This window comes from Eriocheir sinensis, chromosome 6, assembly GCF_024679095.1.
Source record: "Eriocheir sinensis breed Jianghai 21 chromosome 6, ASM2467909v1, whole genome shotgun sequence".
In the NCBI taxonomy this organism is placed as follows: domain Eukaryota; kingdom Metazoa; phylum Arthropoda; class Malacostraca; order Decapoda; family Varunidae; genus Eriocheir; species Eriocheir sinensis.
Window position 1 is genome coordinate 9,059,398 of NC_066514.1, and position 12,454 is coordinate 9,071,851.

A 12,454-nucleotide genomic window follows, 5' to 3' on the forward strand; every position below is an offset into this window, starting at 1 on the left:
CAACCAATTAATTAATCTTCAATGTCCTGTCTTTTATCACCAATTAGTAGTATATAGGCCTAGCACGACCGACTTATTAATGTTCAATCTCCTGTCTTTTCTCTTTAGGTTGCTGTATTTAGGTCTAGCACAACCAATTAATTAATCTTCAATGTCCTGTCTTTTATCACCAATTAGTAGTATATAAGCCTAGCACGACCGACTTATTAATGTTAAATGTCCTGTCTCTTATCACCAATTAATATTATTAAGGCCTAGCACAACCAACTTATTAACATTTAATGTCCTGTCTTTTCTCATCAATTAGTAGTATTTAAGCCTAGTAAAACCAACTTATTAATGTTCAATGTCTTGTTGTTTATCATCAATTAGCAGTATTTATTCCTAGCACAAGCAACTTATTAATGTTCAATGTCCTGTCTCTTACCATTAATTAGTAGTATTTTAGCCTAGCACACCCAATTATTATCATTTCTTTCTACAGCACATATAACCACTCTAGGGCAACAAATAGAATGTAAAAAAAGAAAGTTCCCTAGCTGTTAGTCTCATATAGCGATAAATAGAAGTGGCCAAAAGAGAGGTCAATTTCGGATGGAGAGGTGTCTTGATACACTCTTCTTGAAATAGGTCGAGTCATAGGCAGGAGAAAATACAGACGAATCAAGACTGTTCCTGAGTTTACCAGTGAAGGGGATGAAAGAGTGGATATGCTAGTTAACTCTTGCAAGGGATGTAGACAGTATATGGATGAGCATCAATAGAAAGTCGTGTGGAGCGGGGCCGGGGGAGGGGGGGGGATACATGCAGTTAGCAAATTCAGAAGAGCAGTCAGCGTGGAAATATCGATAAAAGATAGAAAGAGAGGCAACATGGCGGCGGAATTTAAGAGGTAGAAGACTATCAGTATGAGGAGGAGAGCTGATGAGACGAAGAGCATAAGACTCCACTCTGTCCAGAATAGCTGTGTGAGTGGAACCCCCCCACACGTGAGATGCATACTCCATACGAGGGCGGATTGATTGATTGATTATTGGAGCGTTCATCTTGGCGCCACAACTGCTGGATCATATGGCGCCGAATTTAATACAGATCTATTATACTCTAAAACAATAAAATCGAAAAAAAAAACACTAATAAAACTATATAAAACCACTTTAAAAAAATATGCACTAATAGAGCTATTGAAACCAGCTGAAAATAAAATAAAAGATAAAAACAACGATAGAAAGTCAAAAAACAACGATAGAAAGTCAATAAAACCTACAGGAGGTTAAGGACGCCAGCCTCCTTTAGGAAGCCAAATACATCATGCCCCGGGGAAAATGCCTTCTCCCCCAGCACCAGAGATAGAGAAAAGCCCATTTCCACCCCGACACCGGGGAAGGTACAGTCGCGGGCAGAAGTGAAGACACAGATTTCAGTAACTTTCGTTCACATGCACTGAAGAGTTTTCGTATTTAATTTGATCTAATAAAAACACTTGTTTATAAATAAAAGAAGGTAACAGTACTTTGTTGGGGTGAAAATATCCATTTAATGCTAAAACAATTATCATGTCATTAAAGTGACTTTGCTTTTTGGCAACTACCAACGGCTGATCTTTCCGCTACTTATATTACTATAATGTCCAACTCTTTTAATCAAACTGTAACATAAAATCAATAATCAACGTTAATACTTGAACATGATTTTAACTCGTACGATAAAATTATACTGTTTGAGTGTGGAAGAACAATGGACGAAGATTTATGAAACGTTATCGTTCAGTGTAGGGATAACTCCTTGGGATGATAGGCTACACACATCATCTTATAAAAGTTATTATTAGGCTTATATATATATATATATATATATATATATATATATATATATATATATATATATATATATATATATATATATATATATATATATATATATATATATATACAAAAAAAAATAATAATAATAAAAAACCTCTTCTCGCTGCTCCCAAAAAAAGGATCAAAAGAGGTGGTCGAAAGAAAGGTCAATTTCGGGAGGAGAGGTAACCTGATACCCTCCTTTTGAAAGAGTGTTATAGTAGGATATCAATGTATTATTGTTATTGTTATTATTTAATATCACCACGAATTAGGCATACAATTGTCAGTGGAAAAAAAACATGACAGATAGATCACGCCACCTTATAGGAATGTCGTCCGTCAGTGTTTACCGTCTCAGTTTGTATACAAAGCATTTCATCAAGCGTGGAGGTCACCTTGACATACGTGACCAATTGTAACTTCGTTATTTTCCAATCTGTAACTCGTCACTTCTTCACGAGAGTCCGACTGACACACGACGGCAGTCGCTCTCGCTCCGACGCTCCTGTACATATAGCCTAAGAATATATTCGCCTTAAGGAAGCTGAAGTCTTAATCAACGCCTTTAAACGCCCCAGGTATACCGTTACATAATTGGCGGCAGCCGGTGTCCCAACGTGCCATAGCCATCGCTACCTAGTTCTCCTACACGAGCTCCAAGCCTCGAGAACTCACCAACAACTCCGGGGACAGGCGTAAACGGGAGGAAGGAGTCACAAGCCACCTACGGGCCGGGCCACCCACAGGCCGGCGCAGCCGAAAGCGAGGGCCACAATCTACAAGCCGCCCCACCCGCTACAAGCCAGCACTGCTACAAGCACTCCAAGCCCTCCGCGTCGCGCAGAAGGAGGCACTCGCAGCTGCGCCCACACAACCCACAAGCACCTAGCAACACAGCGGACGGCAACACCGCCGCTGCCGGGAGCATCGGCCCAAACCTCTTCCGGCAAATAGTCAACCAGGGCAACCGCGGACATCTCCCGGTGACTGCAAGCAGTTACCACTACCATTCCTGCAAGGCGTCTTCTCAAGAGGTTACACACCCAAGGCACCATATCTACAACCGCTGCCCCATCTCTCAATAAAACAAGACCGCCGCAGCCGTTCTACGTCTGGCCGCAGTGTTCCGGCCGCTCGCCCTGCCCTGCCACTGGCCACGGCCAGTCACATCGCTGAATGAGCAGTTTCCAGCAGCCATTCCGAGTCTCCCGAGGTCCGCCCTTCAATCAACTCTCACCGCCTTCCTGCCGCGGCCATGGTCTTCCAACGCGACTCCACAGGCTGCACGTACCCAAGGGCGTCGACACCCTTTCGTCCCCAACTCTACGTCAACTGATTTTATCGGTATTGTACCTGTTCCAAATACTTTTCCAAATGCAAACTCATCAACTTTACATCAGAGGCACGAATATTTTATTTCTGCGTATCTAACACTGTTAATCAGTCATAATTGTGAGAGTAACGATCATTCGCTTACGAGAGTGAGCCTTCTTGTTGTCTGCTAGCGGTAAAACTGTGATTTCCCTAATATAATTTCATCTTCCTCAGTGTGCCCTTGTTACATTTTCTCTTCGCCGCTCGGGGGGGAACCCGCACTTTTAAGGGCATACTCATATACTTCTACCCAACAACCCGCTGCTATTATTGGTTATTATTTCATATAACCTATAACATTATCAAATTACCTTATAACCTAACATTATAGCCTTAACTTCTATTACGTCTAACTGGCACCTTGCTAGCCATCCTTTCTTGTTTTTAGGGGTACTGTGCAAGCTTTTAACTCAGACACGTTACGTTAATAATTACAGCTATCAAAATATGTTCATATATTGTAACTGATTTAAACCATAGTATGAACAAGGACACTCTCGCTAAACTTGGCGACACCTTTAAACAGTTGTCTCTTCCTTCGGGTGAGGGAGAAGTGGAACACGGCTCAGGCATCAATGACCTTCATGTTGTAAATTTACGTTCAGGTACACAGTACTCCTCAATCCCAGAGGGGCCCTTCCATCCCCGGGTGCGTCTGAATACTTAACCCCCACTCAGCCGATCACAATGCCTACCAATCCACCTCCTCCCCCCCTCCTGCCGAGGGCACTGCCCACTACCCCCCTCCCCCGATTCGGGTCATTCCAACTCACGCCAGTATTCGGCAGTTCTCTGGCAGCGAAACAAATTATTCAGCGAGACAGTTCCTCGATCTTTGTGAGTCTGCCATCGCCAATTCCTCCATTCCGAAAGATCATGATAAAATTGCATTCATTCGGTCCTTGGTAACTACCAGGCTCTCGGGGACTAAATTTGATGCAGTCCTCAGCGTTCGCTTCGGGGGACATTGGAGTAAACTATGAAATTTTTAAAGGAGATTTCATAAAAATCTTTGGAGGCGGGAGTAAACCAAGCATCGTTAGACAGATCGCACACACGGTTGAGTCCCTCCAAAAAAAAATCCTCAACAAAGCCGACTTGGGACGCCATGACTGAGGCAAATCAGCTGGCGGTTGACTGTGTCAAATGTTTCGAAGACGCCCAGTGGCTCCCAGGCGGCAGTATGCAAAAACAACAGGTGAAGACAGTTCTGGAGTTGCTTTTTTTACTTGTTTCATATTTCAGAGAAGCACCGCCGTTCTGCCCTTCCCTTGACCTTCAAACCGGGCGGAAAGTTGGTTGACTTCGTCTCAGAGTTAGAAGTCAAGGTTCAAGAACACATTCACCATCAACCCCTCGCAACAGCCGCAGCATTGCAGGCACAAAGTAAGGCTTCTCTCACCTGTAGTTTTTGCAAACAATCAGGCCATTCTGAACATTCTTGCTTCGCGAAACGTAGGGAATCAACACACTCAAGACAGGGCTCTGATAGGAGATCAGGTTACAGGGGTGGGCATCATTCATCACACAGGAACCCTAGGCCAAACCATCAGCGGAAGACTGCCTTTTGCCATGTCCACGGGAATTGTTTTCATGATTCAGACAGTTGTTATGCAATACAAAAGGCCAAGGAGGGACAGAAGAACAAGTCCTCAGCGGACAGTACATCACACTCCTCCTCTTCTCAGAATAAAAAGGCATTACTTCGTGACAGCCCCAAGGCATACATCCAAGTATCCCATAAGGACGATACTAATTGGGAGCAACTTGACTCCGTCATTGCCGCCTTGGGACGGACAAGCATAATTGCCCTCCCTTGCAAGGTGGGCAAAATTTCACTCACCTTAGCGGTAGACACAGGCGCGACAGTCAATGTAATCTCAGACTCCGCTTACAGATCACTGACACGACAGGCGAGAGAGAAAACTTGGCTGCTCCAAGAGAACGACCTGAATGTGGTAGGCGTGACAGGCACCACTTTGATAATCTTAGGGCAAGTACCACTAACAGTCAGCTTACATGAAAAGGTGTATCCCTTTCGAGAGTTATTTTATGTATCTAGCAGGTGTGCCTTACCTGTGGATGGGATCTTCGGATTAAACGTCATGAAAGACCTGCACATAACCATAAACCCTGAAACCAACGCGATCGTGTATCAAGGACGACGCATACAGGGGATGGTAAATCCATCGCCTATGTCACCTGTCATCCCGCCCTCAGAGGGGGAAATTGACCAACCCACCACAGACTCAGGGTCTGCCACCGCCCAAGTGTCACCTCTTACGGTCAAACCACACGAAAACATTAGTAGTAGTAGAAGGATCGCAAATAGTTCCAGATCGTGCTGCAAAACTTTTTTTAAATCCGGTTACCTAATGCCCCTCCAACGGGCAGTGATATGTGTATCGCCGGAGCACCACACATACACGGGGTGACGGTGAAGGTAACTCTCGCGACAGTCAAGGAGGGAGGCATAGCAGAGGCATTGGTAATAAACACGTCAGGATCCCCTGTATCCTTGAAACACGGTGTTAGATTATGCCAGTGTCTAGTGTATGGGAAAAATGTAGCCCCGGAACCAGCTGAATACCCTTCAGCCCAAGTCTCAGGCATAACCTCGGCGTGTCAGGATTCTCATAAACAAGACACAGCTAATTTAGAGGCATTCCTAAAAGTTGCACACTATTCCGAAATTAAGCCTACCTTATAGACCGGCTGCTGGAACAATATAGGGGGGGGGGCTTGCTCTGCCAGGCGAGCCGTTTGGAGTTACGCAGTGTGCTGTACACCACATTAAGTTAAAACCCAATACCAATCCTGTATATAGCAATGCATACAAGCTCCCCCACAGTCAGAGGGAAGTTGTGCAGCAACTTATATCTGATATGTTAGAACAAGGTGTCATCAAAGAATCGAACTCCCCGTGGAATTCACCCTTGTTTCTGGTTCCAAAGAAAGACGGCTCTTATCGTCCTGTGATTGATTTCCGGCGTGTGAACAACGACTGTGGATGATCATTTTCCGCTTCCCGTTCTTAGAGATCTTCTGATGTGTCTCGGTAGAGGAAATAAAGTCTTTACGACTCTATATCTGGTCAGTGGCTACTGGCAACTGCCCATGGCCCCCGAGTCCCGTGAAATAACGGCTTTTAGCACACCTCATGGTCACTATGAGTGGACGAGGATGCCATTCGGGCTCAAAGGAGCTCCCTTGACCTTCCAAAGGACAATGAACAGTATTTTTGGTGACTTGCTGGGCAGCTCTGTTTATGTGTATTTAGACGACATCATCATAGCAAGTAAAGACGTGCATGCACACATGGAAACACTAAAAGCAGTCCTACACAAACTTCAAGAGGTCGGATTAAAGCTCAGAATCACCAAATGTAAATTCTTAAAGACTCGGATCAAGTTCTTGGGGCATGTCGTGGACGAATTCGGCATCCACACAGTGGACGACAAAATAAAAGCTATTGCCGAGTTCCCTCAGCCAACGTCTGCGGACAAGGTACGGTCTTTCTTGGGAGTCGCAGGTTATTACAGGACTTTCATAAAGGGAGTCACAGCACGCGCGAGTCCCCTAACCCATCTATTAAAGGAAGACGTACCATTTCAGTGGCTCACAGCTCAACAAACGAGCTTTGAGGATTTAAAGAAAGTGTTTACACAGGCTCCGGTCCTTGTCTTTCCGGATTTCAAGGACCCCTTTCAGCTTTGTACCGACACTTTGGCTAGTGGAATAGGAGCCGCTCTTATGCAAACAGATAAGTCCGGCAAAAAGCATGTAATAGCGTTCGCCAGTCGAGTACTAACAACTGCGGAAAAGAACTATTCTGTTACCCACCTAGAGGCTCTTGCCATAGTTTGGGCTCTGAAGCATTTTCGAGACATAGTGATGGGGTACAAAATTGTGGTGTATACGGACCACGCGGCCATCACTGATCTTTTCAAGGGAAAAAACCTACACGGTCGTCTGGCAAGATTGTTCTTAACGATTCAAGCACACAATCCTGAGATAAAATATATCACCGGGAAAACAAATGTGGTCGCAGATGCCTTATCTCGAAATATTCCGATAGGCGCGATTACCACCCCAGAGGTCATCCACAACTTCACTTCACCTGAGCTACACACTGCTCAGCGAGACCACCCGGTGTGGAAGAGGTTAATTTACGCCCTAGAATCGGGAGACGAAACAAATCTGCCTGAAGGAAAGACTCAAACAGTTAAACTTGCATTCTCTAGAAAGGTGAAGGGTGCGTGGAGACATGATCGAGGTTTATAAATGGATGAAGGGCTTTAATAAGGGAGACATTCATAAGGTTTTGTTGGTAAGAGAACCGGGTAGGACACGAAGTAACGGGTTTAAACTGGATAAATTCAGATTCAACAGGGACATAGGCAAAAATTGGTTTACTAACAGGGTGGTGGATGAGTGGAATAGGCTTAGCAGTCATGTGGTGAGTGCCAATACAATTGTCACATTCAAAAATAGACTAGATAAATTCATGGACAGCGATATTAGGTGGGGTTAGATACACGGGAGCTTAGGGTCAAAGGAGCTGCCTCGTACAGGCCTACCGGCCTCTTGCAGACTCCTGCGTTCTTATGTTCTTAAGTGCCAGTTCCCTTTTCACAATTCTTCCTCTCAGAGGACAACCTCCTTTGTAGGTCATGGCCAACCAAACCAGTACCTATAGAACAACTGGTCATCCCAGACAAATACGTCCCCGTGACGCTTAAGCTGGTCCATGACACACCCATTGCGGGTCACCCAGGAAGGGACAAGACACTATCTGTCACCAGACGAAAATACTACTTGCCCACATTACGGGTTGATGTAGAAAAACATGTCGCACATTGCGTCGTTTGTGCTAAACACAAAGGGTCCGTAAAAGGGCCAGCACCGATGTTGCAATACCCAGTACCAGAGGAGCCATGGGATGTTGTTAATATAGACAAGACAGCCACACGCGTGGACCATGTCCTCGTGACGCACGTGTTGTGTCCACATTCGTCTCCTCGAATTCTTTTGAGTGACAATGGCACCTAGTTTAGGAACACGGTATTGAGCGAAATATGCGCTCAGTTTAACATCACGCAATCCTTCATCACAGCTTACCACCCAGCTGCTAATGGGTTGGTGGAGAGGGTTAATACGAAAATCTTACAGGTCATCAGGCCTATCGTGAACGATCTTCACGATAACTGGGAGGATTGGCTATCGCATATAGCCGCTTCCATAAATACGTCGGTAAACGACTCTACGGGGAAGTCTCCCTACTACATCTTATATGGGGTGGAGAAACGTCTTCCATACGACTTCCTAACAAAACCACAACAACCTTTCTACAACATTGATAGGTACGCACAACAGCAGATGCATATGTTTTCCAAGATACACTCAGAGGTTGGGAGTATGTTAAAAGCTACAAAGGTTGAAATGATGTCAAAACAACACAAACAGGCCGTCCCGGTGAAATTAATAGGGTAACACAGTCATGATTAAGCAAGCGGATAGGAGTTCGAAACTGGGGGCTAAATTTGTGGGTCCTTACCGATTTGTTTCAGAATGTCAGGGGAAATCGGTTCGAGGTTCTAGAGTCAAATAGTGGAGTCAGTCTAGAAATTCACAGTGATCGTCTGAAAGTAATTCCCTCACCTTTGGACCTTGATATTGATCATTCCCCCTCAGAGTCAAATGCTCAACAAGATCATACCCCCACCCATAGCTATAATTTGAGATCACGGGTATAAATACTTCATTCCAACCACTTTCAGATCATGATGTTGTTGTACCTCGGCTCCTTGCAACGACACCCATCCACCTGAAGCCTGGTGCCCTCACGGCACACATAGGAGAGGTCTTCCTCATAGAAGATGTGCTCCTCGTAAAATATCCATATACTTCCTTGACCAACACCACAGACGCAATCAGGATAGTTTCAGAAAAACTGCTCGGCATGGCAGACCCCATACGGGCTACCAAGACTAGGGAATCAAAGGCACCTTCTAGTACCAACTCTCTGAATCTTTTTCAACTACTGGAGAGTAGGACTCTGTTCTTACGGGGAAAAGTTGATGAGGTAGACATAGATTATAGTTTTCACTCAGTTCACTCTCGGGTAAAGAGGGGGTTGCTCAACTTCGTTGGGTCTGCCTCAAAGTTCCTCTTCGGTACGGCAACCGACGAGGGCGTGCGCGATTTGCGGGACCACTACGCTCATGTACTTTCCTTTGCTGCCCGAAATCGCAGGGTGATCAACGCCAATTGTAGAAAACTTGCGCGATTGCGTACTCACATTGAGGAACTGCTAGAGCAAACAAATAAGATGGTAGAAGTTACCAACATAGTTGTCAAGCAGATCGACCAGGTGAATCAGTTTCTCCTCCTAGATCAGGCCTTGCATGTATTAGAAAACGTCATTAACTCTGTCGCAACGGCAAATCAGCAGGTTATTAGCAACATGGTTGATGCAGCGCACGGTAGAGTCACACCTGCCTTGTTCCCTCTACACGATTTGAGAACGACTATCCATTCGGGTATCAAAATTATAGTCTCAAACCTTTATTCAACCCAGACATGAGTCAATATTTTTACCCCTTGATTGAGTCCAGCCTCACCCCCGATGCCATAATCATGCATGTTCCGTTTCAGACGGCACACGAAATTGTCCCGTTTCCCTTTTCCGCTAAGGACAGGGTGTTAGTCCTGGACACGACCCCGTCTCTTGTTCTAATCGCGAAGGATTTCGCTCTGTATTCAACGGGTAGCTACTCACTCTTGCAATATTGCAAGGAGACGGCCTCACCCGGGTGAACGTGTCTGACGCTCTTTCCCTGTGCCCTTACAAACAGCTACCACCTACACCTGTTTTCCATAAGAACTTTCAGGGTCTACATTATATCTCCAGCATCTCTTATGTGACTTATTCCCTTAATTCATTATCTTTCGCAAACGTAACAGAGTTTGCAGAAATCCTGGAGGAAACGCTGCCTGAATGTAGAGGGTAAAGTTTTGAACTGGGTCAAGGCGTGGCTTAGCAATAGGAAGCAAAGAGTGCAAATTAATGGTAAAAGATCTGACTGGGGATGTGTTACGAGTGGGGTCCCACAAGGTTCGGTATTAGGTCCACTTATGTTTATTATTTATATCAATGACTTAGATACAGGAATTAGTAGTGATGTTAGTAAATTTGCAGATGATACCAAGATCGGTAGAGTAATTGAGTCGGATCGGGACGCTAGTATTCTCCAAGGTGAACTCAACAGATTGAATGACTGGGCGGATAAATGGCAGATGGAGTTCAATGTAGGGAAGTGCAGTATTCTGAGTGTAGGTAGGAACAACCCCTCACATAACTATTGCTTAAATGACACTCTCATAAGCAGGTCTGGGTGCGAGAGGGATTTAGGGGTCTTAGTGAGCTCTGATCTCCGTCCAAGGGCACAATGCATTCAAGCTAGAAATCGAGCTAATAGGGTACTGGGATTTATTTCAAGGAGCGTAAGCAACAGAAGCCCCGAAGTCTTCCTCAAACTATATTTAACATTAGTTAGACCTCATCTTGACTATGCGGTTCAGTTCTGGTCACCTTACTATAGAATGGATATCAAAATGTTAGAATCGGTGCAGAGGAGGATGACTAAGATGATTCAGGGGTTGAGAAACTTGCCATACGAGGAAAGACTCAAACAGTTAAACTTGCATTCTCTAGAAAGGCGAAGGGTGCGTGGAGACATGATCGAGGTTTATAAATGGATGAAGGGCTTTAATAAGGGAGACATTCATAAGGTTTTGTTGGTAAGAGAACCGGGTAGGACACGAAGTAATGGGTTTAAACTGGATAAATTCAGATTCAACAGGGACATAGGCAAAAATTGGTTTACTAACAGGGTGGTGGATGATTGGAATAGGCTTAGCAGTCATGTGGTGAGTGCCAATACAATTGTCACATTCAAAAATAGTTTAGATAAATTCATGGACAGCGATATTAAGTGGGGTTAGATACACGGGAGCTTAGGGTCAAAGGAGCTGCCACGTACAGGCCTACCGGCCTCTTGTAGACTCCTGCGTTCTTATGTTCTTATGTTCTTAATACTTGCATCTCCCCTACTTGTACCCTGGAATTTTTGTACCAATGTTTCTGATGTTCGTCAGTCACGTCGTCATGTGCTACCTGTCCTGCACGATTATTTGGTTGTGCAGACACGGCGACTGGATGCAGGGAGGCCACTGGCAAGGTAGTTTTTCCTTTTCTCAAGCAAGTCAAATGACAGAAAACTGGCATTCCCCTGCTCCTATACTTAACATTGTACTATGTTTCACTACTGTATTTTTTTTAGGTGCTAAATGAACGTTTCATTGTCTGTAACTATGCCAGTTGATGGATACTTCTACATGTGTCCTTATATTTGTCTTTTGAGATATTTATTACGATTCACGTCACACACGTTGTGTTTTACCTCTCACTATTTATATTATGACTACACATCTGTTCTTACATAGCCAGTGTTTTAATGAAATTGTATCATATGCATTCTGCTTAACATGATCCCACTATGTATGATAAGGGTAGCTAGACTGCTAGTTAGATTTTTGTAAATCGCGAGGTCGCGATCACTGGAAGGTGACCGAGCAGTGTTATAGTAGGATATCAATGTATTATTGTTATTGTTATTATTTAATATCACCACGAATTAGGCATACAATTGTCAATGGAAAAAACCCACGACAGATATATCACGCCACCTTATAGGAATGTCGTCCGTCAGTGTTTACCGTCTCAGTTTGTATACAAAGCATTTCATCATGCGTGGAGGTCACCTTGACATACGTGACCAATTGTAACTTCATTATTTTCCAATCTGTAACTCGTCACTCCTTCACGAGAGTCCGACTGACACACAACGGCAGTCGCTCTCGCTCCGACGCTCCTGTACTTATAGGCTAAGAATATATTCGCCTTAAGGAAGCTGAAGTCTTAATCAACGCCTTTAAACGCCCCCCGGTACACCGTTACAAGAGTTCAAGTCGTAGGCAGGAGGAAATACAGATGAAGGAAGATTGTTCCAGAGTTTACCAGCGTGAGGGATGAAAGAGTGAAGATGCTGGTTAACTTTTACATAAGGGGTTTGGACAGTATAGGGATGAGCATGAGTAGAAAGTCGTGTGCAGCAGGGCCGCGGGAGTGGGGGAGGCATGCAGTTAGCAAGTTCAACAGAGCAGTCCAC

The 12,454-nt window shown here is 44.5% G+C and overlaps 1 long non-coding RNA gene across 1 annotated transcript; it reads left to right on the forward strand.

Annotated features, from left to right (window-relative positions):
* Positions 1 to 2,097: 2,097 nt before the first annotated feature.
* On the forward strand, positions 2,098 to 12,195 carry LOC126986478 (uncharacterized). Its single transcript, XR_007739772.1, has 2 exons — positions 2,098 to 2,237; positions 12,043 to 12,195. It is a non-coding gene; the product is annotated as an uncharacterized LOC126986478 (long non-coding RNA).
* Positions 12,196 to 12,454: the final 259 nt, after the last annotated feature.